The sequence below is a fragment of the Phascolarctos cinereus genome, unplaced genomic scaffold (genome assembly GCF_003287225.1).
Source record: "Phascolarctos cinereus isolate Bilbo 61053 unplaced genomic scaffold, phaCin_HiC Scaffold_5;HRSCAF=322, whole genome shotgun sequence".
Classification (NCBI taxonomy): domain Eukaryota; kingdom Metazoa; phylum Chordata; class Mammalia; order Diprotodontia; family Phascolarctidae; genus Phascolarctos; species Phascolarctos cinereus.
The window spans coordinates 419,062,745-419,090,299 of record NW_027555958.1 but is presented as its reverse complement, the minus strand read 5'-3'; the positions used below and the strand labels follow the sequence as shown (position 1 = coordinate 419,090,299).

The 27,555-nt window shown below is 40.6% G+C and overlaps 1 protein-coding gene across 4 annotated transcripts in view; it reads right to left on the bottom strand.

The window, feature by feature from the left end:
- NME7 (NME/NM23 family member 7) overlaps positions 1 to 27,555 on the bottom strand; it is a 177,985-nt gene that overhangs the window by 149,612 nt on the left and 818 nt on the right. Inside the window, exon 2 of one of the 4 annotated variants that reach the window (XM_078156505.1) lies at positions 26,798 to 26,908. The exons of the other annotated variants lie outside the window; for them this stretch is intronic. The gene's annotated coding sequence lies outside the window, so the exon portion shown is untranslated. The remainder of the gene's footprint in view (positions 1 to 26,797; positions 26,909 to 27,555) is intronic. 4 annotated transcript variants of the gene reach the window in all.

Genomic DNA, 27,555 nt, shown 5'->3' with positions numbered 1-27,555 from the left:
CTCCAAAGCAATAACTTGCTCTTTTATGTTAGGAAATATCAAAGGATTTAATAATACCAAAAAAAACTCACAAGAATACAATAAAATACAGGTACATAAAATGGAATTAACATATCTTGCCTGTTGGTTTTCAGTATTAAAAATCTCCATACAGAGAGATACAGACATATATACTACATTCGATTATGCTTTCTGCTTATCAATAAGATATCATTCAATCTTTTAAGGTTTATGTTTTGATTTTTATATCTAATTAATTTGGGTTGTTAATCTGGGATTTTTTTTTTGATAACTGTATTTTGATATAATTGGTTTCCTTCTCAATCCTATATATTTTATCTTCTGTATCTAAAAACATTATTCCGAGAAGGAATCCATAGGCTTCACCAGATTCTACGTCACAAAAAGAAGGTTAAAAACCCCAGATCTTGGAGATTCAACCAATTTAAATTCCTTGTACTTTAATGTAGTGCTCCTTCAGCTTCAAATATATTTAAGTACAATTAACCCAATCAACTAATTAAGTCAAACAACAAAGATTGATAATATTGATCACAAATATTTGTATGCTCAGAATGTTCCCTGGTATAGGAAATAGCAAAAGAAAAAAATCCTGCTGTCATGAAATTTCTAAGTTAGCTGGAGAAATACAGATAACACACATGGAACAAGAGCAAAGAACAGAAGAACATGTAATTAGGTACGAAGTTGGGGAGGCAGCCTGGCTTTGGAGAAACAGCACTAACTGAGCACTCAGGTCTCTGAACAGTCTTGGCTCAGCCACTGACTGGCTGTGTACCTGTGGGCAAATCCTCAACAGTCTCCTCATTTATAAAATAAGGGTGTTTGACTAAATTATCGCTAAGCCCTTGGCTCTAAAATTCTGTGCCCCTTTTCTGTGCAAAAGGAATTCTGAGAAAAACAGGATCAAGAAGGACAAGTTCCAAGGCAAAGATTCATGGAGGGGCTTGACAACATGAGCCTTGAGGGGTATGTGAGATTTCTCTAGCCAGATTTATAAACAGAGAGAGGGAGCACAGAGAAGGTAATGAGCATGGCATGCCCATGGGATAACTAAAGAAACCATGCTAAGTAGAGGACTGAGTAGGTATTGGGGACAGCAAGAAATAAAATTCAATAGAGTTGACAGGGCCCAATTCTGAAGAGACAGGCCGGGAAGTCTGGACATCAACATTGTAAGAAAAGGTAAGTCACTAAAGATTTTTTTTTTTTGGTCACTGAAGACTTGAGCAGAGGAATGAAAGAAGCCAAAACTCAGGAAGATTCTCCTGGACCCTCCAGGAGAGCCCATACTGGAACAAGAATTCCCTCTATGGCAAAGTGGACAGGTGTGTTCCCTCAGCCTTTGCTTAAGCTCTTCGAGTAAGGAAAAACCCACTGAGTCCTGAGGCAGCCCTTCCTGGCTCTAACTGTCAAAAAGCTTCCTTTTCATCAAGCCTAACCATGTGTCACTGCTTCTTCCCCACATTACATCTAGTGTTGCCCTCTGGGGCCAGGCAGAACAAGTCTAATCTATCCTCCATACGGCAGATCTTCAGATATTCCATGAGAGTCACCATTTCCCCCACTAAGATTTCTCTCCAGGCTAAAAATTCCAGGTATCATCAACTGATCCTCTAATCTAGGGCATTACTTTACTCAAAGGCTCTTCACAAATCTTGGGAGTCCTCCTCAGCTTATCGATGTCCACCCCAAACTAGACACAATATCCCAAATCTCCAGGACCATGAACTCCCTCATCCTGGACACTAAGAACTATAAATTATATCATATGATAGCCATGCCTCTCCCATTAAATATTTGCAAATTTTTATTAACCCAGGTATAAAATTTTACATTTATCACTATTAAATTTCATAAGATTGTGGATTTAGAGCTCAACAGGACCCTTAGAGATCACTGAACCCCCTTCCCTCATTTCACAGATAAAGAATCAATAAAACTTCATCTTATAAATTCAGCCTAATGTTCAAACCCGCCAAGACCTCTGATTCCTGAGGAGAGACATAATGAAGGTAGGATCTAAGAAGGATGAATAGAACAGTTGATCTGAGTGAAGAGAGACTAAAAAAATCAACTAGGAGATTGGTATACTCCAAGCATGAGGTTATAAAAGTTAGAACTATGGTCATGGCAGCAAGAAGGGAGAGGAAACGACAAATAAAGTATTTTTAAGGCAGAATCAACAAATCTTGCTTGGAGATAATGAAGGGGAGGATGTACTTAATTACTTTACCTCCAAGAATCACAAGATTTTAGATATGAAAGGGACCTCAGGCATCACTTAGTTCAAACTCATCCTTTTGCACCAGGAAATTAATGTCCGAAGAGGCATGAGGTAGCTAGGTGGTGCAATGGATAAAGCATTGGGCCTGGAGTCAAGAAGATATGAGTTCAAATCCAGCCTCAGGCAGTTATCAGCGGGAAGTCACTTAACCTCAAGTGTAAAATTAATAGAGATAATAATAGCACCTACCTCACAAGGCTGTTGTGAAGATCAAATGAGATGTTTGTAAAGTGTTTCGCACACATAGTAGACACCTAAAAAAATACTTATGCCCTACCCCCACGAGAGATTATATGACTCACCTAAGATCATACAGTTGAAAGAAGGACCAAGACTAGAATTCAAGTCCTCCCGATTCCTAGCTCAGGGCTCTTCCCCTAACCCCACACCAAATCTTGATAATTCCAAGACTTGACACTAAGTGACTGGGAAATGGTGGTGCCACTGACAAAGAATTTGGAAAAGGGCATTACACAAGCGGAAATGTGCAGTCGGCAGCTGGATGCATAGACCGCAGTCTGGGTGAGAAGAAAGGGCTAGAGATTTGGAAAACTGGCGATCATGACCTTAGAGGTTACGGATGAAGCCATTAGAATGGACAAGCTCTAGCCAGAAAACTTCAGGAACAAATCTATAACAAAATTTACCCAAAAAACTCATGTAAAAAATACAATGTAATTTCTTCCTTGCAGCATCTCCTAAGATTCTCTTTGATCACTGCATTATCCTAGGAACAAAGTAAAGAATGGGATCTTGTACGATTTTCTTCAACTTCTACAACTAGAAAACAATAACATGGCAGCAAGGATAATGTTAGTGTAGGACATTAAGATAATGAAAAATCTCAGATAATGTAAAAGTTTACTGTGTAATTCAAAGCTTTAACTACTTACTGTCACTGTCAACAACTATTTTAAATGAGAAAAAGCTGGGTAATTTTTGGTTTGAAATAATACTCACCTCTAAAAGTCTATTTTAATATCAATAAATATATAAACAGCATTGAAAAGTGTCAACATTAGACTGATCCCATATCTATGGTTATTGTAAGTAATAAGAAAGAACTATTGTTTTCATCTAACACAACAAATTCCATTCTGTAGAAGACAAACAATCCCAAATCTTTTGCTCACAATATGATATATTTAAACATTAAGGGGGAGAAAATACTCCTGATTAATCTTGGAGTTGAGTGTTAAGTACAGCTTATGCATAAACAAAAGTACCACCATTACATATTTACCAGGCACTGCCCTCTATATATTCATTAAAAGCATTTCAACCAGTGTAAATTGGACTTGTTCTATGCAAGATAAGGTAGACATCTTCAAAGTTTCCTTAAAATAAAAACTAAAGCAAATTGAGGAAGAAGCTGTTTGCTACTATAATGCATATCACAGTGTTATTGATGAAAACTTTTCCATTTTCAGTCTTTTGTCCTAATAAACTTTATGTACCCTTTAAAGTGTGTTCGGTTATGCTTTGTATAATAAATGATATAGCACATCTATACCCATTTCAGCTTTGCTTTTATGACATATCTTTGGTTACATGCATAATTTTTTGATACTAAGTCCTTGGTTGGAAATGAATTTTCCAATCATAGCAGTGTTCCTATGAAAAAATGCAATCCAGTTTATAACGATCATTTTGTAACATAATTTTCCGATGATACTATTAGGCTGGATACCATTTAACACCACAGTCTCTAAAGATTCAAAATTACGATTCGTTCAAAAAGCAATAGAGAGATTCTGATACGTGATTACTGATGATGGTTTGTGCACAAAAAGCAGAGTAATCATTGTCATCCAGGACATGTATGCCTGGAAGAGGAGTGCAAGTCATGTTGCCAGAGTATGGGACAAGAGGTGGATAATTAGTGTACTCTGCCAAGGGAGGCCAAAGGAGGGCCTCCAATGTGTTGGGGAGATCCCCTATGGAGGCTTGATGGATAGGAAAGGGACACAGGTAAGAAGTGAGGAGAATGAGAAGTTATGGATGGGGTATACTTTATTCCATTGCTAGGAGGGAAGATGTCTGACCCATTTAAGTACTAAAGGATATTTCAAGAAAGGTAAGGACATCTTGAATCATAGAACAAGAGACCTGGATGGGGCTTTAGAAGACTAGCATCTTGAGATTTAAAGTAGCTAAGGCCTAGATAATAAGACAAAATAACTTGAGCCTAAGGTCACAAAGTTCCTGGAGAGGCTGAAACTTAAACACAATGTCTCAAGTGATAGATAAGTAGTCCTCTCAATCTGTCTGCTTTTTAAAAATTTCAGTCTTTCTAAAAACGTCCATGGACATACATATGCACATGCACCCACTTACATACCCACACACAGGTGCCACACCTGTACAAAATGTAATTCACAAAAGGGGAGAGAGGAAGAGGTAAACATGTAATGAGAACTGATGTTAAAGTAAACTGTTCCTACAGCAAAAAAAATTTCACCACTAGAGTTGAGTAATCTATAGGACATTATACTCCAAAGCAATAAAAACAAGCTGTGAAAACTCCATTGCTTCAATTATCAACTATTAGTGAATATATCATAGAGAATAATCAATGGAATAAATTATAGAACTTTCTGTTTTAAGACTGTCTGAAAAGGACGCTCCTTACTACAAAACCCCATCTTGTTAGTGCCAATATTCTTCTGGTGATGCCATATAATTGCAGAATCATGAAATACCATGATCTCTGAAGAACAGAAACTGAAGGGAACCCAAAGGATGACGGAAGAGATACAGTGGTAGGCCATAGCATGTTACCAACAATGTCAGCCCGCTAGACAGGAGAGCTAGGGGCACAGGCAAAGGGCAGAAGTAGTAGGAATTTTGTCTAGACACAGGGGTTAGTAAATACCCGGTGTTCCAGTCTCCCAGGAAGAATGTATTAATTCTGGATGCCAACCTAGCTGCAGCATCCCAAGATGACAGGGTATGAGACACATATAGGAGACAACCTCCATGTGGAACACACGTGGCTCCCAGTCTGAGGTCCTGAAGCACAGAAAGAGAAGTCCTCTGCTACCTTCAGTGCCCTGAGCCTCAAGACCTGCAGCAGATGTGAGTCTCCTCTATAGTAGGTCCTCTATTGCCTATGGTGCTCTGAGGCCCCAAACATCTCATCATTTTGGGACTCCCCCCCGGCCCGACAACAAACAAGGGCAACAAATAATGGGGAGATTGGGTCCACGATCTGTCTATAGAGAGATCTATAGAAAGATACATGTAAGAATCACATGGGATGAGGAATACTGCCAGCTGCACTGATGGAAAGAATGACCACACCATTCCAGCCAAGAGAAGTGGGCAGAAAGCCAACTGGCCTGAGACTCAGAAGACCTAGGCTTGCTCTAGCCCAGCTCTCTTTCACTAAGCACTATGACCTTGGGCAAATCCCTTCACCTCTCTGGTCCTCAGTTTTCTTATCTATAAAAAGAGGGGAATCAGATCAGATTTCTAAGGTTCCTTTCAACTCTAAAATTCTGTGGTTTCCATGACTTGGGGTGATTCTCTGCCTCTTGTGCTAAGAGATAAGATAATCAGGAGCATATGACAAACTCTACACAGCAGCAGAGATCTAAAATCCAGTTTTCCTTAAATATTGAGGTAAATTGCAAGCTATGCTGCTCCATATTCTCTTTAGCAATACTGTTACATACTCTCTTTAAAAGGGGCAGCTAGGTGGTGCAGAGGATAGGACACTGGGGCTAGAGTCAGGAAGACCAAAGTTCAAATCCAGCCTCAGACACTTACTTGCTGTGTGACCCTGAGCAAGTCATTTAACCCTGTTTGCCTCAGTTTCCTCCTCTGTAAAATGACCTGCAAGAGCAAAACCAAATGCCAACAAACCCCAGACGGGGTCCCAAAGAGTCAGACGTGACTAAGACGACTAAACAACAACAATAATGCCCTTTCAATGCTGCTCTAACAGAACCTAACAGTATCCTGAAACTTCAGTCTTGCATAACTGCCCTCTTAAAGCAGCTGCCACCAGGAAGGAGCAGTAACAAAAGCAGCTTGTATGAAAAGTCCAAAGAATCCATTTCACAGGACCTTGAACATTCTGAGAATATGATGGGCTGTTAAAGATTTATTATCCAATACAGTAAGCAAATAACTACTGAAATTCCTCCTGCACTGTTACGATGATGTGGGGAACAGAAAGATCAAAATGGAAAGAAAGCTACCAAAAGGTCCATGTTTTCTTCTTTCCTACAGGTAGGGTTATGAATAACCATTTATTTTTGTACTGTCGACGTACCAAATGGTTTTCCAATAATGTATTGTTTTGTTTTGCTTTGTTTTTGTTTTTCAAAAACCAAATATCCTGTTAACTTGAATTGTGTCAAATATTAACATCACTATGGCTTGGCCAAAACCAGTTTCTACCCTGCACAGACTGCCCTCAGAGGGCTATTGCTCCATCATCAATCCCCTGTAAAAACAGCTGGGAAGCAGGTAGAGCCAACCTCGTCTTCATTTGGACAGTAAGACCAACACATGCCAGCTCCACGTTGTTACACTGACATAGTTTACATCTGACAATTATATCAGGAAGAAAAAACAGGGGAAGATTTAATTCTATCAATAATCCTCATCAAGTGCATCTATTCCTTAAGACCTAAATGAAACTAACATCATAAAAATAACTTTATCCTTATACCTTAAAACTGAGTACTTTTCCTCTTAAAAAAAATATGGCATATAACTTACCTAAGGCTAAGAAAGGCTAAGACAAGGCTAAGAAAACTTCATATTCCAAGATTTATAATTGTGAGATTTCTCCTATGAGACAATGCTAAAGTGAGATGTGTCATTTACACTGCATGGAACAAATGCACTGTGGCAGAACACAGGACATGGTCCAAAAAGGAAAGAGGCTCCTCGCCTTTTCTTCTATACCTCTTCCCTGGGGCTTCAGCTCAGGAGCATACCTCCATGCCTCTATTTGACTCAATTCATAATAATAATAGTTGACGTTTATACAGAGCCTACTGTGTGCCAGGCACTGGGCTAAGGGCCTTACAGATACCATCTCGTTTGATCCTCACAACAACCCTGAGAGGTAGGTGCTGTCATTAACCCCATTTTACAGATGAGGAAACTAAGGCAGACAAAGGTGAGGTGACTTACCCAGGGTCACACAGCTGGCTGAATCTGAACTCTGTTCTCCCTGGCTCTAGAGCCAGAGCTTTATCCACTGCACCACCTAGCTGGCCAACTTACAGGGGAGAGTAAAAACTGAGAGAAAAGAACTATTTTTAGATCACAGGTGAGGTCTATGGGGAAAGGGACTCCTTCAAAGTTAAAGAAGCACAGTTTCTTTGAGACTCTCTCTATACTTTCTTGGCACGGGGCCTTCCTTCAGGCCCAGTGACCAAAGTTTGTTTGCTCCTGTTCACACTTTTGAAATTTCACCATCTGGGACAGGACTCTTGTTGGCCTTTCCCTTGCACAGAAAATCTGCTCTTCACTGAGGCCTCATAAATTTACTCAACTGCAATAAGATTAACATTTACATAAACTTATCTTTTCGCAGCTCTTTCCTACCCTGGAGGCACAACTTGTTTTCTCCACGGAACACCTCTATCAGCCCAGGTCCTCGTGGAACCATAGCAGGAGAGCGACCCACAAATGCTTACCACGAGGGACAAGCTTCTCTCTGGAAAGCAAAGCTGATATTTTCTCACTCGTCATTCTCTTAAAAAATGCTAACTGAAAAATACAAAATTTAGTGACACTTATTAATAAAGTATAAGTTAAAAACTAATTTTTAAAAACTATGAAACTTTCCTGGCCTAACCCTAGTCTACATTATTTCCCTTACACTCAATTCCTAAAGAATTTATAATATTGCCTTTCAGAACCACAAGAGGTAACAGAGCAGCCTTGAATAATCTGCTCCAAGTACCAGAAGTAGCCCTGAATTCAGGACAGGAACCATCTCACTTTTGTTTTTAAATCTCCCAGGCCTACCCAGGTGCCTTGAAAAGACAGTAGGTGTGGAATATGTTTGTTGACAAGAAAATAGTAGCAGAGCTAGTTGGTGGCTGAATTAGTTCTAGAATCGAGGCCTTCCTAATGCCAATCCAATACTCTGAGGACCGAGAGCTCAGAGGAGGAACTTCAGAGGAAACATTTAATAAATGCTTCCAGAATGAATCAATTTAATAATTGCTTGATTTCATGAAAGTGCAGGAAAAAAAAGTTCTTTGTTGTTGAAAAAAATTCAGTTAGATAAAAATATTTTTTTCTTCCAGAAAAGTATGGAAGAAGTAATTTTCTCTTATTTCTTTGGAGGAAAATTAATTAATTAATAATGAATGAGTCTGGCCAAGCCCAAAAGAGAAGATACACTACTTTCCTTGCAGAGCTGTGGAACACTGCACAGACATCAGACCCAACTGATGTATTAATTTTATTGCTCCTTTTCCCCTTTCTTTTTATTCTTTGTTATAAGGAAGAATGGCCATTGGATGGCAGGGTAGGGATATATGTGAGAATGAATGTCATGTGAAAACAAAAGATACAATGAAAAATTGTAACATTTTATAAGGAGTAAATTAATTACCTACAAAAGCAAAACACATGGTAGATTATCTTATAATTTACAGGCCAGAGATCATCCACATAGCATCATAGTGTAATGAAAACAGTCTAAACCTGGAATCAGGAGAAACTTGGTTCAAATCTTGCCACAGATATAGCACGCTGTGATATCATGAAGAAAATCACTTAAACTTGCTGAGTCCTCATTTCCTCAACTGTCAAGTGGGGGATAACATCTGTAGCATCTACCTCACACAATGTTACAACAAATGAGTTAATGTATTGGAAAGTGCTATAGAACTATCACTGGCATTGTTACCTGAATACTTTTACAAAAATTATGGACCCATTTAACCTACATCTGTGAAGGTCTAGACATGAACTATATATTCAAGAAGTATTCTAAGATTTCCCAGAAGCTATTCTTTTGGTAGGTGATGGGTGAAATATGACTAAAAGGCAGTGATTGGGATGTTAATCCCAAGATGGAATCTGGCCCACACAAAGCCAGGGCTTGGGGTATTGACAGGTCATTAACAGTCTCCACCTAAACCCCTACTTTGATGCCTCCCTATGTCCTGGAAGGGCTGTGTGTTCTCAACATCTATGCAGGTGAATGACGAGCTCTGGCAGGTCCTACACGTCTGACAAAGCTCTTTTGGGTGTGGGCCGTCAACGGACTAACCGGCTGGCATCTGAGTATCAGCAGAAGTGACTTCAAAGACACCTCACAAAAGGGCTAAAGGTTCGGCTTCCGCATAATGAAGATCCCTGGTAACAAAATTCACATTGAGCCATCTACTAAGGCTTGGAGAAGCTGTGGGCAGGAGTATTCACATGAGAGAGTATTCACAAGAACAAAATCCCAAATCCTTGGAAATACTGCAGTGATAACAAACACAAAGATAAAAATAAACATTTGCTCAATTGTCAAAATCAAATCAAAACAATTAACCTTGATGATTAAAAAACTGAACAATGATCGAGACTTGATATGCAGAGAAGGAAGTATAATCCCGTACTGCTACATGTTTGGAAGACTTCCATCTATCTTATCACCTTAGTGCAGAAGCATATTGGGACGGTATTTTAAATCCAGTCTCATTTCTTCTCCCAGAATTGGAGCAGTGGAAGGATGGGCAGGGGTGAGTGATGAAGGAACAACAGCCAACGAATTAAAGAGTTCTCTGGAACAAGAAGGTTCTTTTACAAACAATCCTGCTTCTATATTTTTCCCACTTTTAAGTCCTATGATAAAATTGCCAAAGATCATTTGCATTCTGACTAATTTTAGCTACTCTTTGCAGGTGCTGCTTAATATTAGCTCCTTTTATCCCTACCCCTTTTGCAAGGGGCAGAAAGCGTAAGTACTGGTGAAAGAGAAGACAAAGTAAAAGTATTATATGAGTGTGAGGTAAAGATAGATGTGGGATTAAGGGTAGTATACTTGTAGAGCACACAAAGAAACCACTACCATTCTAGTACCTATGTAATGAGGGCAGTAGCCAATGAGGGCCCAGCTCCTGAAGCATATTAGTGTTCTCTGCCTGTGGCATATCCAAGTAGAAGCTTGAAATGCATGACAGAAGGGTCAGGGCCATTTTTCTCCATGATTCAGAGCACCTACTTCACAGTGATGAGAATCCTTTGTAATTGGTTGATAAGCCCAAACTGAGTATACCTACAAAAGACTCAGAATAAAGACTTGCTTTCCTGGAAGTTTTTGAAACAAGAGGAAGAAGCACCATTGTGGGCTTCCAGGTTGACGAAGGACCTTGCATCCCTTCTTTCACCCAGCTGCCATGTGGCCGTGCTGCTGTTTAATGGCTCTGTCCTATTTAATCCTTCCTGGTCTTAGATAAATGAGCATTTAAGAAGAAACAGAACAGACCTTCAAAAAGTCAAAAGAACCACCAAAGGTCTAGGAACTGGAATCCATCACCAAGTGTGCAGATCGTCACAGCTGCCATACCCAGTGAGAAGCCAGGTCTGAGGAGTCTGACCTGATCAATTCGGCATAGTAGCAAACTGACCCGACAACCTGGACACCCTGTTCTGCAAGCAAGGAAGCATCATCCATTGGCTATTCCACATTCCTAAGTGAACTAGGTGGGTGAATGTTAGTAGTCAGTCAGTTAACAAGCATTTTATTAAGCACCCACTATGAACCAGGCACAATGCGAAGCACCAGGGATACAAAGAAAAGCCATAAAGAAAAAAAATTAGTCCCTGCTCTCAAGAGATCACAATCTAATCAGGGAGATAATATGCAAACAACATCTACAAACAAGATAGACAGGATCAACTGGAGATAATCCACAGAGACCAGACACCAGCATTAAGGCAGGTCAGGCAAGGCTTCCAGTAGTAACTGGGATCTTAGCTGGGATTTAGAGGAAGCCAGGATATGGAGATGAGGAGGGAGAATATTCCAGGCATGGGGGACAGCCAATGAAAACGCCTGGAGTCAGGAGATGGGATGTCTTGTGCAAGGAACAGCAAGGAGATTAGTGTTCCTGGATGACAGAGTACAAAGAGCCAGGTGAGGCGCGGGAAGACTGGAATAGGAGGTAGGAGGAGACCAGGTTAGGAAGGGCTTTGAATAGCCAAGAATTTTATACTTGATCTAAGAGATGAAAGGCAGCCGCTGGAGTTTATTGAGGAAGATCAGTTTATCACCTGAGTGGAGCAGGGAATGGAGCGGAGGAGACTCGAGACAGGCAGGCCCACCAGCAGGCTATTGAAATAGTTCAGGCATGAGGTGATGAGGCCTATGCTAAAGGACGGGCAGTGTCCAAAGAGAGAAGGAAGTATGTACCAAAACTACCGTGAAAGAATTGACAGGATTTGGCAACTGCTTGGATATGGGGAGTGAGAGAACGAAGAGTCAAGGATAACACCTCGGCACCTAGATAACTAGCAGCACAGTGGATAGAGGGCTGGGTCTGAAGTCAAGAAAATCGAATTCAAATTTGACCTCAGACACTGTGTAACGCTGGGCAAATAACTTTACTGCTGTCTATCTCAGTTTCATAAACTGTAAAATGGGAGTAATAATAGCACCTACCTCCCAGGACTGCTGTGAGGATAAAAAACAAGCTAATATATGTAAAAAGCATTAGCACAATGTCCAGCACGTTAGGTGCTAAATAAATGCTAGGTATCATCATCATTATCATAGTCATCATTACACCTAGGTTGTAAGCCTGAGTAACTGGGAGGATTATAGTACTCTTGACAGTAAAGGGAAGTTAGAAAAAGCAGAAGCCTTGGAGGGAAAAGAGAATGAGTTCAGCTTTTTTATGCTGAGTTTAAGATGTCTACAGGACATCCAGTTTGAGATATCTAATAGGTGGTTACAGATGCAAGAATTCAGGTTAAGAGAAAGGTTAAGACTGGATAAGTAGATCTGGGAATCATCAGCATAGAGATAATAAATTAATTCTTAGGAGCTAATGAGATCACCAAGTGAAACAGAATAGAGAGAGCAGGAAAGAGAGCATGAGACAGAGCCCTGTGGGACACCCATAGTTAGTGGGTGTGACTTCTATGAAGATCTAGCAAAAGAGACAGAAGGAACAGTCGGACAAGTAGAAGAACCAGGAAAGAACACTGTCACAAAAACTTAGAAGAGACTATTAAGGAAAAGAGGATGATTAAGGATGAAGACAGAGAAAAGGTTATTTCATTTGGCAATTAAGAGATGATTGGGAACTTTGGAAAGAGCAGTTTCATTTGAATGGACGTTGATTATGGCAGGGACCACTTTAAGTGTGAGTCCAATCCCCAGGGACTGAGGTGTTAGTGGAGAATGAGCTCCTAGGATTGGAGGCTTGGATACTTCAGCTCTTGCTTTTTCTTCTCAGTAAATATCCTTTCTAAAAGCTAATTGATATTGAGGAAAGATCAACTGCAAAGACCCAAGCATTTGGTACAATAATCACTGTTTATCAATATTGGGGAGAACACACTGGATAGGAGCTAATGAGGTACAGCATAAGAAAGACACCCCCAACCCCTCCAAGTTACTCCTAGAACCCTGAAAAAGACAAAGTCATGCCCTGGACCACCATGCTGCATAGGTGAGGGCCATTTGGAAGAGAGGGAGCCCAGAGAACATTGCTATACATCCGTGAACCAGAGTGATTAGAAGAGGAAATCTTAATCCCTAGTCAGGGATTAAAAGGTATGTGAGTAGTGATAAGACACAGGTAGTAGAAGGATTATTCCTTATTAGAGTAATCTTTATTTTCTAAAAAACTGCTTTCACATACATTATCCTCTACAATTAAAGAGTTTTAGGATTGGCTATTCATGAGAGTGAATTAATTTTTAACAGCCTAGTTAATATTTTCACAGGCTACTAGATTCCCAAAAATCTATTTGCCCAATCTATTTAGCATATATATTGAGAGAGGACAATGTAATAAATGGAAGTACAGATTGGATACAAATTGGTTCCTGTACAACACTCTGAGTAGAGCACAAGTCTAAATGACTTCTCTCTTTTATGCTTCAGCTTCCCCATCTTAAAAATAGGATAATTCTACTTGCTTTTTGTGTAAAACTTTGTCAACATTTAATTTATGCTACAAGACACGCTGCGATCCCTGGGTAAATGGCATCATAGAAGTTCAAAAGCATTATCATCAAAACCAAGCAACTGACAAAAACCCTAAGTGCATTTTGAGACGCCTCATTCTATCAACAACAATCCAACAGCGCCACCTAATGTCCAGTTTTCATAACCAGTACACAGCTACTGCTCATTTTAGTTCCATAACTAAAACTTTAGCTATAGCTCAAGATTTCACCAGCAAAAGCCGTAATCCAATATCAAACATTTGAAATATAATTTTCTCAAAAATGTTCTAGAAGCTGAAGACTATACAAATAACTGCCATTGTTCCCAGGGAGGTCCTTCACTGCAGCAAAGAGAGCAGCAGAAACACAAATGTCATTCCACGTGTGCTTTGCACAGACACGCAACTTAGAGAAGAAGGGCGGCAAGCCTGGCTAGAAATGCTTTCACGCACAGAGTCTTCATGTCGTCCCTCTTGGTCTGTGCACAAGTTATTTCCTTGGTGATGAATAAAGGTTACAAAACTTAAGAAAAACTCAAAAGCTAACAGGCAATCTTCCATGCCCAGACAGCATTCTCTAGCCCTTTCTTTTTTGGAGGCAATCAGGGTTAAGTGACCTGCAGGTTCACACAGCTATTACATGTCTGAGGGGCTAGACCCAAACTCAAGGCTTCCTGAGTCCAGGGCCAGTGTGTCACCCACTGTGCCACCTAGCTGTCCCTAAACTTACATATATTAAAAATTACCTCATCTAAGATCAACTGGGATCACCTTTTAAACAATCTCAATTTAAAACAAGCTTGGAGTCATTTTCCTTACTGAAAAAAATATCAAGTTTAAAGAGTCAGCTATGAAGTCTAATGGAGTATTTTACAACATGGTACAAGGGACTGTACTGTACAATGTTATAACATGATACAAGAACTGGACTGTAATTTAAGGAAGGAAAGAAACGAGCATTTATTAAGCACCTACTATGTACCAGATACCGTGCTAAGAGCTTCACAAACATTATCTCATTTGAACCTCACAACAACCCTGAGAGGTGAGTGCTATTGCTATCCTCATTTTACAGATGAGGAATCTGAGGCAGACTAGGGTAAAGTGACTTGGCCAGAGTCACACAGCTGGGAAGTCTCTGAGGCCAGATTTCTACTGCACCAATTTGCTGCTGCTAGGTACAAAGGACCTCAGAAGCCATTCAGTCCAACATCTTCATTTTACAGAGGAGGAAATTGAGGCACAGTTGCAATGTGGTCAGTAAATGATATGTTTTAGTATTCTTGCTTAACTATATTTTTGGTGAGGTTATTATTCCCTTCCAAAATGGTCAGTTTTTGTAATGGTGCCATTAACAGCTGATAGATATGAATTTTTTTCCATTCACATTCAGTAATCAACATACACTTATTATCGTTAGTCAGCAGTACCAAGCACTGAGCTAAGCACCAGAGATACAAAAACAAAACAACTCAAGGAGCTCACAAGCTAATACTGGAGACAACACTCAACCAGCTTTGTACAAACGAGCTCCACATAGGATAAATTAGTGCTAAGCAACACAGCGAAGGCATTAGAATTAAAGGAGATCAGCTAGGTGCAGTGGATAGAGCACGCACCCTGGAGTCAGGAAGACCTCAGTTCAAATGTAGCCTCAAACACAATAGCTGCGTGACCCTGGGCAGGTCACTTAATCTCTGCTTGCCTCAATTTCTTCATCTGTAAAATGAGCTGGAGAAGGAAATGGCAAATCACTCTAGTATTTTTGCCAAAAAAACCAAACCCAAATGGGGTCATGAAGAGTCTGACATGACTGAAACAACTTAACAACAAAGGAAAAGCTTCCTATTGAAGAATGGATTTAGCTAGGATTTGGAGGCAGGAAAGCCAGATTTTGGGGGGGGGGCGAGATAAGGAGAAAGCATTAAGCCAGTGAACATGGTTGCAGTAAGAAGAGGAACGTTTTCACATGGAACAGTAAATAACTGGTGCTGGTTGGATCCACTACAAATTTATGTTATAGAACCTCAACTGGGCCCTCACTATAGCAAAGCAATCCTTTTACACACCCCTAACTGATCATTATCTCACCCACCACGGCAGCTTTTAGAACTTCTCCAGCTCTCCTCAAGCCTCCTAGCACTCCCTATTCCCCCACCCTCTCAGCTGAGAACCTCATCTCCTATTTTCACTGAAAAAAAACTGAAGCTATGGCCAAGAGCTTCCTCTTCTTCCCTCCTCTTCAAGATGCACCCCCCAGATGCCTTTCACTCCTACCTCCATCCCCCATGAAGACACAGCCCTTCTTGCCAACACAAAGCCCTCTCTGCACACACAAGTGATCTCATCCCACTATGCCTCCCAGCCAACTGCCCCCTCTCCAATCTCCTCTGGTCCTCACTTGTCAATCTCTCTCTGTTCACCAGCTGCCTTCCTATTACCTAAAAACATGCCCGCGTCTCCTCCATCTTCAGAGAGCCTACATTTATCCATCTCTCCATCCCTGCTAACTATTGGCCCGCCTTTTTGCTCCCTTTTTTGGCTAAGTTCCTTGAGGAGATCTACAACAGGGGCCTATCCTTCCTTTCCTCCCATTCTCTTTTTAATTCTCTACAGCTGGCTTTCAGTTGAAACTGCTCCCTCCAAAGTTACTAACAATCTCTTAATTTCCAAATCTAAGGGCCTTTGCTTCATCCTCATCCTTCCTGACTTCTCTGCAACCTTTTCTCCTCTTTCTCCTTGATTCTCTTTTCTCTGAGAGGTTTTCATAACCTTTTCCAACCTATCTTCTCAGTCCCCATTGCTGGATCTTCTTCTAGGCCAAGTCCAAATGTCCCACAGCTGTCCTGGGCTCTCTTTTCTTCTCCTTCTATAATATTTACTTGGTGATGTCATCAGCTCCCATGGATTCAATCATTTCTATGCTGATTCTTCTCAAATCTATTTTGTTGTTTAGTCTTTTCAGTGCTGTCTGACTTCATGACCCCATTTGGGGTTTTCTTGGCAAAGGTACTGGAGTGGTTTGCCATTTTCTTCTCCAGCTCATTTTACAGATAACCAAACTGAGGCAAACAGGGTTAAGTGACTCACACATTTATTATGTGTCTGAGGCTGGATTTGAACTCAGCTCTTCCTGACTACAAGCCCACTGTGCCACCTAGCTGCCCCAAATCTACTTACACAGCCCTAAGGCTTCTGCTGACCTCTAGTCTTACAACTCCACCTACAAGACATCTCAAACTCCATGTCCAATAAACATCTCTACCTTGACAATCCAAAACTGAACTCAGTATCCTTCCACCCGACTCCACCCCCATAAACTGCATTATTTATTGTCCAGAATACCACCATCCTCCTAATCACCTAGGCTCCCAACCTAGAGGTCATCTTTTACTTCCCATTCTTCCTAACCTCCCCCCTCCACCTACCCATACCCAATCTGTTGCCAAGGCTTGTCAATTTTCCCTACATAAAATCTCTCCTATTCTCCTTCTCTCCTCTGACACCGTCACCACCCTGGTACACATCTTCAGTACTTCATTCCTGGACTATTACGATAGCCTGCTGGTTGGTCTCCCTGCCATAAGTCTCTCCCCACTACAATCCATCTTTCCTCCACTCAGCTGTCAAAGTGTTCTTCCTAAAGCTCAGGTCTGACAGTATTACCTTCCCATGGCTCCTTTTCATCTCCAGAATTAAATATAAAATCTTGTTGGGCATTCAAAGCCTTTTATAACCTACAACCCCCTTCCTTTTCAGGTTTCTTACATCTTATACCATATTCTATCTCAGTCCCTACTTCCAATACATACATCGCAATTGAGTGACACTGGCCTCCTTATTTCTTGCTTATTTCTTGCACAAGATACTCCATGACGTGACTAACCATTTTCACTGGTTCTCCTCTATGCTTAGAAGCTTCTCCCTCCTCATCCCCACTCTCTGACTTTTCTGGGAAAGAACTAAGGTGTCAAGGGATCAGAGGTGACAACAGGTTGGTATTGCAGGGCCGAAGTGAAATGACAACAACCTGTGATCAGATAAGAGAATTTAGAATTGGTAAACACTGAGATGGTGCATTTGGGGAAGGGGATGGCAAGATCAAGGGTATTACCATCTCCATGTAGTAAGGTACTGGTGAAGGAGTAGGTTGGTGGGAAATGAGTAAATTGAGGAACTGGGAGGTCAGGGTGTTTCTGGGAATATCACTATGAATATTGAAAGCCCCTAGTATGAGCTTTCTTGTTTGTCTTTTGGTTAATTTATGTAGCTTTGAAAAGGGTATACTGAGATCACTGAATATTATAGTTTTACTATCTATTTCTTGCTCTAATTTGATTAACTTTTCCTTTAAGTGTTTAGAGGCTATGCTATTAGTTGCACATATGTTAATTTTAATAATGATTCATTACCTATGATGCCTTTAAACATGACATAATTTCTCTACTCATGTCTTTTTATCTTACCCATATTCACCATTGCCTTATCTGAAATCAAGATTGCTATTCTTACTTTTTCTGGTTCAGCTGAAACATATTAGAATTTGCTGCACCTCTTCACTTTAACTCAATGTGAATCTCTATGTTTCAAGTGTTTCTTTTAACTATATTGTCAGGTGGCGAAGTGGATAGATCACCAGGCCCTGGAGTCAGGACAACCTAAGTTCAACTCCAGCCTCAGATGCTTACTAGCTGTGTGACTCTGGGCGAGTCATCTGTGAAATGAGTAGAGAATGAAATGACAAACCACTCGAGTGTCTTTGCCAAGACACCCCCCCAAAATGGGGTCATGACGAGTCAGACACGACTACCCAACTACAATCGCTTATCTTGGTCCTTTCATTTGATGGATGAGGAAATGAAGGCCCAGAAACATTAACTGACTTTCCTAAAGCCCCACAGTTAGGAGCGGAGCAGAAACAAAATCAAAGCTCCTTGATTCCCACTTAACTGGCCCCTTCTGCTGTGCCACGCTATTTCTCCTAGAGCACGGGTATGATGTTGGGCCCTATTCATGTGCTTCACAGCCAACGGAAGTCCAAGATAAAATAAATCAAAAGAAATCAATATTGCTTCTGAATTGAAATTCAATTACACAAAAGAGATGCAATCAGATCACACAGTTGATTAAAATCAACTTCCAGAAATTTTAACACAATCATTCCAAACCTCCTTTTGTTTCCTGAGGCCTCCCATGGCATCCCTTACCCCCATTCCTCAGTCGAGGATCTTGCCTCATGCTTTACCAAAAACAAAACAAAACAAAAACAAAAACCTGAGACTATCATCAGAAAGATCTCCCCTTTCCCCTTTTACTCATCTCATATCATTCAAGCATCTTCCCAATTATCTCCTCTTTTACTCCTATCTTGAAGGAAGAGTCATTTGCCAAACTCGTCTATATGTGGACCTGATCTATCCCTCCCTGCAAATTGTTTCCAGTGTCACCCCCACCATCTCTCATCTTCAATCTTTCCAAAAATACTGGCTCCCTTCCTGCTTTCTACAAACATGCCTGTATCACTCTAAGTCATCATTTTAAAAATTTTCACTTGATTTGACTATTCTCCACTAGCCACTGCCCTATATCTCACCTCCTCTTCTAAGCTAAATTCCTTAAGAAGCATCTACAATCAATGCCTCCATTTCCTCTCCTCTCACTTTCTTCTAAACCCTCTTCCATCTGCTTCTAACCCCATCACTCAATTGAAGCCGCCCTCTCCAAGCATCCGGTGATCTCTCAGTTGCCAAATCAATCTTGATTACTCTCGAATTCTCTGCAGCCCTTGATGCTGTTGACCATCTTCTCCTTAACACTCTCTTCTCTCTAGTTTTTGGGACGCTGGACTGTCCTGGTTGTCCTCGTTCTGCCAAAGTACTACTTCTCAGTCTCCTCTGCTGCTTCTTCACCCATGCCATAACCACCGACCATAGGCGTCTCCAAAGCTCTGTTCTGGGCCGCCTCCATTTTTATCTTTGTACTACCTGCTCTTTCGTCAGCTCCCATAGGTTCATTTACAATCTCCGTGCCAATGATTCCCACATCTATATACCTATCTCCAGCTTCTCTCCTGAACTCAAGTCACGCGTCTCCAACTACCTCTAGGCCACCTTGAACTGGATATCTCATAGAATCTCAAGTTCTACATGTCTGAAACAGGACTCATTATCTCTCCCACACCTCCCTCCAGAGCCCCTCCCCCATCCTAGACTTTCCTATAAAGGGCACCACTACAGTCTATCATCCAGACTCACAACCTCAGTGTCACTTTAGACTCTTTTAACTTGCCACACAGATCTAATCCATTGCATAATCTTGTCATTTCAACCTTCACATCTCACATATACATATATGTACATATATATGATGTGTGTATATATGTATACATATATATATGTATACATATGGCACTTAAATCTCATCATCAGCTGGCCCCATGCCTTTTCCCTCTTCTGAACTCTGCTCCCCACCACACATTCTACTCTCCAGAAACCTTGGGCTCCTAGTAGCTGTTCACACACAATCCTTCTTCATCTCCTGACTCCTTGCCTTTGGAATGGCTCTGCCTCTCACCTCTACATCTTGGCTTCCCTGGCTTTTCGAGACTCAGCTCAAATCCCACCTGCTGCAGGAGGCCTTTTCTGGTCCCCTTAGCGGCTAGTAGTCTGCCTCTTCAGTTTATCTTCCATCCACCCTGTATATCTTATATGTAACCAACTACTTAAATGCTATTTTCCCTATTAGTATGTGAGATGCTTAAGGGCAGGGACAGTGTTTTTTGCTTTTTCTTTGTATCTGAAGTGATTAGCAGTTACTGACCCAGAGTAAATGCTCAATCAATGCTTTTTGGATGACTTCAGTGACATTAAATGGACTAGAAAGCATTCAGCAATGATTGAGAGGAAGCTATGTCTACTTCTTTGTCCAAAGAAGCAAAACTGGTAGTTTCGGTAAAAAAGTGGTAACAAGAATTACCAATGATAGAGAAAACTCTAACAAATACAAATCACAGAATCTCAGAGGGCATTCAATCCAACCAATATTTGAAAAGGAATCCCTTCTTCAACATGTCCAACAATTGGTGATCCAGCCGTTGCTTGAAAACCTCTACTGATGGGAAATCTACCATAGCCTACAAAGTCCCATTACTGGAAGACCCGAGTTCAAATCCAGTCTCAAACATGTATTAGCGGTGTGACTTCGGGCAAGTCATTTAATCTCTGTCTGCCTCAGTTTCTTTATCTATAAAATGGTGATAATAATAGCACTCACCTCCCAGGGTTATTGTGTGGATCAAATTAGATAATATTTGTAATGTGCTTGCAAACCTTAAAACGCTATATAAATGCTAATGTTTGTTTTTTACAGCTTAGTCAAGTATTGAATTTAAATTGAATTAAAATTTATAAACCCAATATCTCCTATTCAAATCAAGCGCCTCCCTTAACAGCAAGGTATGAGCAAAGGAAAATAGACAGTTATATAGAGTTAGTTCCTTCTAATCTCTGGAAGTTTAACCAGAGTCTAATTGAACTAGAAACTTGAGAGTGAAAATTACAATTGTGAAAAAACACACCACTATTTAAAGCTTCTTATTGAGCAATCTAATAAAAAAAAAGATGAGAATTCTAACTGGGATTTCATTCCTTTCACTTGCCCTACCCATAATCTAACTGAGACAGAAAAATATTCAGAAGGCAAAGAAGAGAAAACAGAGATGAAGGCTAGGCAAGAGAAATTAAGGGTCTCAATAATCCACACAGTATACAATAGGCGACCAATCCCTAAATAATAGTTTATTTTCCAAAAAAAATTTCATGTTAAATAAACATAGAGACATTTTTAAAAAATTTTTTCAGTTTGAGTAATAGTTTTTTTGCAAAAAGAAAATCAGAAAAGAAATAAATGATTGAAAAAGCACTTTGGGGAGGCGAAGCCAACATGGCTGAGTGAAAGCAGTGACTTGTTTGAGTTCTCCCCCAAACCCTTCCAAATACCTGTAAAAAATGGCTCTAAACAAATTCTAGAGCAGCAGAACCACACAAAAAGACAGAGTGAAACAAATTTCCAGCCCAAGACAACCTGGATGGTTCATTGGAAAGGTCTATAGCAGTGGACTGGGAGAGATGCACAGTTCAGCATGGGCCCCACAAGCAAAGACCAGGCCTCAGCAAACCTGGAGCAGGCCTCGGGGGACTGAATCATGGGCAACTGTGGCAGTTTCCACACTTCTCAACCCATAAACACCAAAGACAATTTAGAAGGTCAGTAGGAAAGGTCTGTCAGACCTCAGTGAGAGACAAGCTTGGTCCAGTCCCAGTCCTGGCACAGCTCCAGGCTGGTGGCTGTTTCTGGAGCTCTCAGCCCACAGATGGAGGTGGGATCAAGTGGCTGATCAGAGGGGCATTGCAGGCATCTCTTTGCTAGTGCTGAGGCAGGATTCTCTCGCTTTGCCCATGCTTGGATCTGGGTCACAGTTCTGGGTGGCAGTACTGGAGCAAGGAGGAGTGCTGGCATGGTGGAGCTTGTAGTGGTGATATGGAAGAAAGCCTCCTCCCGGTTCCAAGGATGAAAAGAGTGTTTGTGGTCGATCATAGACCAGAGCACAGTCCAGGAAAGGAATAAACACCTCACTTTTGATTATACCACGTAGGAAGAACTGAAAATTTACAGGTCCCTACAAGTATCTCTGAAAACAGCTGCACAAAACCTCCGAAGCTTGGGAAAGTGCACCCTCCACACTGGAAGCAGAGCCCTACCTTAACAAAGAGTTTAAAAGTCAAATAATTGGCTGGGAACATGAGCAAACAAGGCAAAAAAAGTCAGACCACAGAATCTTACTTTGGTGACAAAGAAGATCAAAACATACAACCAGAAGAAGAAAACAAAGGCAAAGCTCCTATATCCAAAGCTTCCAAGAAAAATATGAATCAGTCCCAGGCCATGGAAGAGCTCAAAAAAGGATTCTAAGAAGCAAGTAAGGGAAGTAGAGGAAAAACTGAGAAGAGAAATGAGAAAAATGCAAGAAAATCATGAAAAACAAGTCAACAGCTTGCTAAAGGAGACACAAAAAAATACTGAAGAAAATAACACCTTAAAACAAAAAAAGTCCAAAAAGCCAATGAGGAGAAGAATGCCTTAAAAAGCAGAATTGGCCAAATGGAAAAGGAGGTCCAAAAGCTCACTGAAGAATATACCTCCTTAAAAATTAGAATGGAGCAAATGGAAGCTATTGACTTTATGGGAAATCAAGAAACTGTAAAACAAAACCAAAAGAATGAAAAAATTGAAGACACTGTGAAATATCTCATTGGAAAAACAACCGACCTGGAAAATAGATCCAGGAGAGATCATTTAAAAATTATTGCACTACCTGAAAGCCATGATCAAAAAAAGAGCCTAGACATCATCTTTCAAGAAACTATCAAGGAAAACTTCCTGATACTCTAGATACTAGATATTCTAGAACCAGAGGGTAAAATAGAAATAAAAAGAATCCACCAATCATCTCCTGAAAGAGATCCCCAAGGGAACACTCCTAGGAATATTATAGCCAAATTCCAGAATCCCAAGGTCAATGAGAAAATATTGCAACCAGCCAGAAAGAAACAATTCAAGTATTGTGGAATAGTTGTGGGATACAATCAGGATAACACAAGATTTAGCAGCTTCTACATTGAGGGACCGGAGGACTTGGAATAGGATATTCCAGAGGTCAAAGGAGATAGGATTACAACCAAGAATCACCTACCCAGAAAAACTGAGTATAATCCTTCAGGGAGAAAAATTAACATTCAGTGAAATAGAGGACTTTCAAGCATTCTTGATGAAAAGACCAGAGTTGAATAGAAAATTTGACTTCCAAATATAAGACTCAAGAGAAGCATGAAAAGGGAAGCAGGAAACAGAAATCATAAGGGACTTATCAACATTGAATTATTTACATTCCTACATGGAAAGACGATATTTGTAACTCATGAGACCTTTGTCAATATTAGGGTAGTTGGAGGGAAAAAAATATATGTATAGATAGACAGACAGACAGACAGACAGACAGACAGATAGATAGATAGATAGATAGATAGATAGATAGATAGATAGATAGATAGATAGATAGATAGAGGGTACTGGGTGAGTTGAAGATGAAAGGGTGATATCTAAAAACTAACACTAAGGAGTGAGAGAAGATTATACTGGGAGAAGGAGAGAGGGAGAGGTAGAATGGGGCAAATTATCTCACACAAAACAAAAAAGAAAAAAGCTTTTACAGTGGAAGGGAAGTGGAGAAAGGTGAGAGGGAATAAGTGAATCTGATTCTCATCAGATTTGGCTTAAGGAAGGAATAACATACATACTCAATTGGGTATGGAAATCTGTCTTACCCTACAGGAAAGTAGGGAGGAAGGGGATAAGGTGGGGATGACAGAACAGAGGGCAGATTGGGGAAGGGGGTAATCAGAAGCAAACACTTCTGAGGAGGGACAGGGTCAAAAGGGAGAATAGAATAACAGAGAATGGGATAGGATGAAGGGAAATATAGTTAGTTTTTCACAACATGACTACTATGGAAGTGTTTTGCATGACTACACATGTATAACCTGTATCGTGTTGTTTGACTTCTCAATGAGGGTGGGTGGGGAGGGAGGGAGAGAATTTGAAACTCAAAGTTTTAAAAACAAATGTTAAAAATTGTTTTTACATGCAAGTGGGAAATAAGATATACACACAATGGGGTATAGAAATCTGTCCTGCCCTATGGGAAAATAGAGGGGGAAGGGTATGAGAGAAAGGAGTAGCAATAGAAGGGAGGGCAGATTAGGGGAAGGGGTATTCAGAATGCATGCCATCTTGGGGTAGGGGGGAGGGATGAAATGGGGAGAAAATTGGAACTCAAAATCTTGTAGAAGTGAATGTCAAAAACTAAAAATAAATATTTAAATAAAAAAAGAAAGAAAAGGCTGTTTTTAAACCCTTGCTCTGTGCAGACACTGAGCTAAACAAAGTGAATACAAACACAAAAGTGAAATAGTCTCTCTCTTCAAGGAGGCTCACATTCTGAACAGGACCTAAGGTAACCATTGCCTCCACCGCTGCGCTACACAATTGTTGTCCATATCTAGATATCCAACTATAAGTGCTCCTTTCCTGCTCTGGGAAGCTGTATCAAAGAATCAGCAATTCTTTCTGTCGGAGCTCTGAGCCCCCAACCAGAAACATAGCTCTGGCTAAACAACTTAATGTCAAATCTTTCTCTTTGCTCAGAAGACTCCTTGCTCTTTTCCACTCTTATTTCCAAAAAGTACAGACCAATTAGCAAAAGCTTGTGGTCAATACTATTTAGAAATACAGACTTTCCTATGCCCAGGGGGAAAACCTTGAGACTACTACAAAGAAGCCCAAGGAGAGAAAGGAAATACAAGTTTACTGCCTTGAGGTCATGAGTGAAATAACAGAACTTTTCTTTCCACATTCCTTGTGCCCAATCTGCTTAAGAAGTCTGGCTCCCAGGGACATGGCCCATTTTGATGGTAATAGTAGCCTCTGCCTGCTCCACACCAGTTCTCATAGCTTCCCTTTCTCTAGCTATATGCATCATGTCAGGATAAGTCTCTCTCCCAGAATCACTGAATTGACTTGTAAAGATCACCCAGAAGCATGGCTATAATTCTTTATCCTACTATGCTGTTTCTTTTCTGAATCACTCAAAGGACTTTCTAATACCTCATAAGGCAACCACCTGGAAGAGCTGGAACTTTACAATTAGCTTCAACATCTTTTTGTTGGGTCGCTTTTTCTCTGATTATGTCTAAGAAAGACTAACTCCCTTACACAGATATATGTACATGAATAGAAATCAAACAAAAAAGTAGTACTTGTATAGCAAAGGATCAGGGGAACCCTCAAATTAATGGACCAGGGCACATTAGACATGTGCTCTAGTCCCTTTCTGAGAGATATGTGTTTTCCTGAGATTAAAGGACTTACCTCCCAGGGCATTCCTGGTTAGTACTTAGTAAATGAAGCTGTCTGCAAAATAAATGCCCAATGAAAATAAAGGGGAGAGACTTATCAGAGAGACCTCCCCCATCTGGAGTCTATAGGAGGAGCTGAGATGATTTGGATCCATCTGTCTCTTTTGGATCCTTCTCAAAAGCTTCCTTTTCCTTTTCCTTCCAGAAGGAACACAAGGAGGAAAAGGGGACTTTTCTTCTCTGCTGAAATGAAAATAGCTACTTACAGCAGAAGCAAACAAATGAGGTGAGGCAAACAAATGCCTGTAGCTTGTACCCATCCTGCAACTGCAAGTAGCAAGATTTCCCAATTGCTAGTGTCTTTTTCTCCCTTTCCATTTCCCTTCCTGAGAACAGGGCCCAAACCTGAGAAATGGCCATTTCCAACCTTGGGGGCTTGAGAGTTACCCAATTCCTAAGTCCAGTGCTGCCCAGTGGGAGATTTCCTTAATAGGCAGCTTCTCAGAGGAGAAGAAAACCATGCCAGAGTGACTGTGTACCTGAGCAACTAAAGAAAACTATGCCTGGCTGGCCAGAGGAGCCAGACTTTGTGAGTTTCTTGGAGAGTTCAGAGATGAATGCAAAATAGCAATTTGGCAGTCTACAAAAGTGTTTTCCCTTTCAAAGGGATGCATGAGAAGGAGATGTATGAGTATGTTAGGTTTCTTGTTGTATTTGCTCACACAAACCTGTGAGTCCCTTACATCTTGTGCAGTTTCTTCAGGCAAAGAATAAATTGATGTCCGGTACCTGGTATGTATTATACATTGAGCACCTTTTCTAAAAGGGACTCTCTTATCTACAGTTTAGGAGAAAACTTGGATATGACACGCATAAGCTTTGTTCTAAAAATGTCCCTGTAGGGTGGGGGCCTAGAGTGAAATATGACCCTCTTGGGGTCAAGCCTCTCCACCCCAGGCTGAACCTGGAGTTGTGGGAACTCAAAGCACTTTGTGGAAGATGCCTATTGACCAGTGTGGTATGTGTTTGGAATCCTATTCTTTTTTAAATGTCCATGCATCAAAACTGAGGTACACCTCAGCTCACAGAAGGAGAGATCATCTAGTCCAATCCCCTCATTTCACAAGTCAATACAACACAGTCCAGTTAATAGAATAAAACAAAGCATGAGTGAGCTGCTATGCTTCCAAAGACACATACCCAGAGGCAGCTGAAACAGTGGACAGAATGCTGATCTTGGAGTCAGGATGGACCTAAGTTCAAATCCAGGCTTAAACATCTATTATCTGTGTGATCCTGGGCAAGCTATCATTTTTCGTCACACGCTCTTATTTCCTTTCTGAATCACTCAAGGGACTTATTCATACCTCATAAAGTAATAGTGTGGCATGGGCCACAATTTTACAGCTAGTTAGCTATCCTGGCCTCAGTTTCTTCATCTGTAAAATTGGGGTAGTTATTGCACCTCCCTCCAGGGGCTGTGAGGATAAAATGAAATACATGTAAAGCATTTTGCAAACCTTAAACAATACATAAATGTTTAGCTATTAAGAAATGTAACATGGGGGCAGCTAGGTGGCACAGTAGATAAAGCTCCAGCCTTAGAGTCAGGAGGACCTAAGTTCAAATCCAACCTCAAACACATGATACTTACTAGCTGTGTGATCCTGGGCAAGTCACTTAACCCCGATTGCCCATCAAAAAAAAAAAAAGAAAAAAAGAAATAGGACATAGATCCAGTAGTTAACCACTATATTAATCTATAAAGTACAGGCTTTAAAATGTTGAAAAACAAATATTTAAAAATACATGCAAGAAAAATCCATATGATAATAGTTCCTGCCTTCTTCCTTTTGATTAAGATAAGCAGTGACTTTCAATTAGACTATATGGCCAATTCCTACATCTCATTACACAAATACAAATACTGTTTCTCATCTCATCATATAGATACTTTCAGGGGCTGAAACAGTCAAGACTCCCATGGTGCTACTCATCTGAACAGAATTGCATGCAGCCAGGTGGTACCTATATAGTATCGTAGTTAAGACTTGAGTTCAAATCCATCCTCAGACACTTTTTGGCCCTATGACCCTAGCAAGTCACTAAAGCTCTGTCTCAGTTT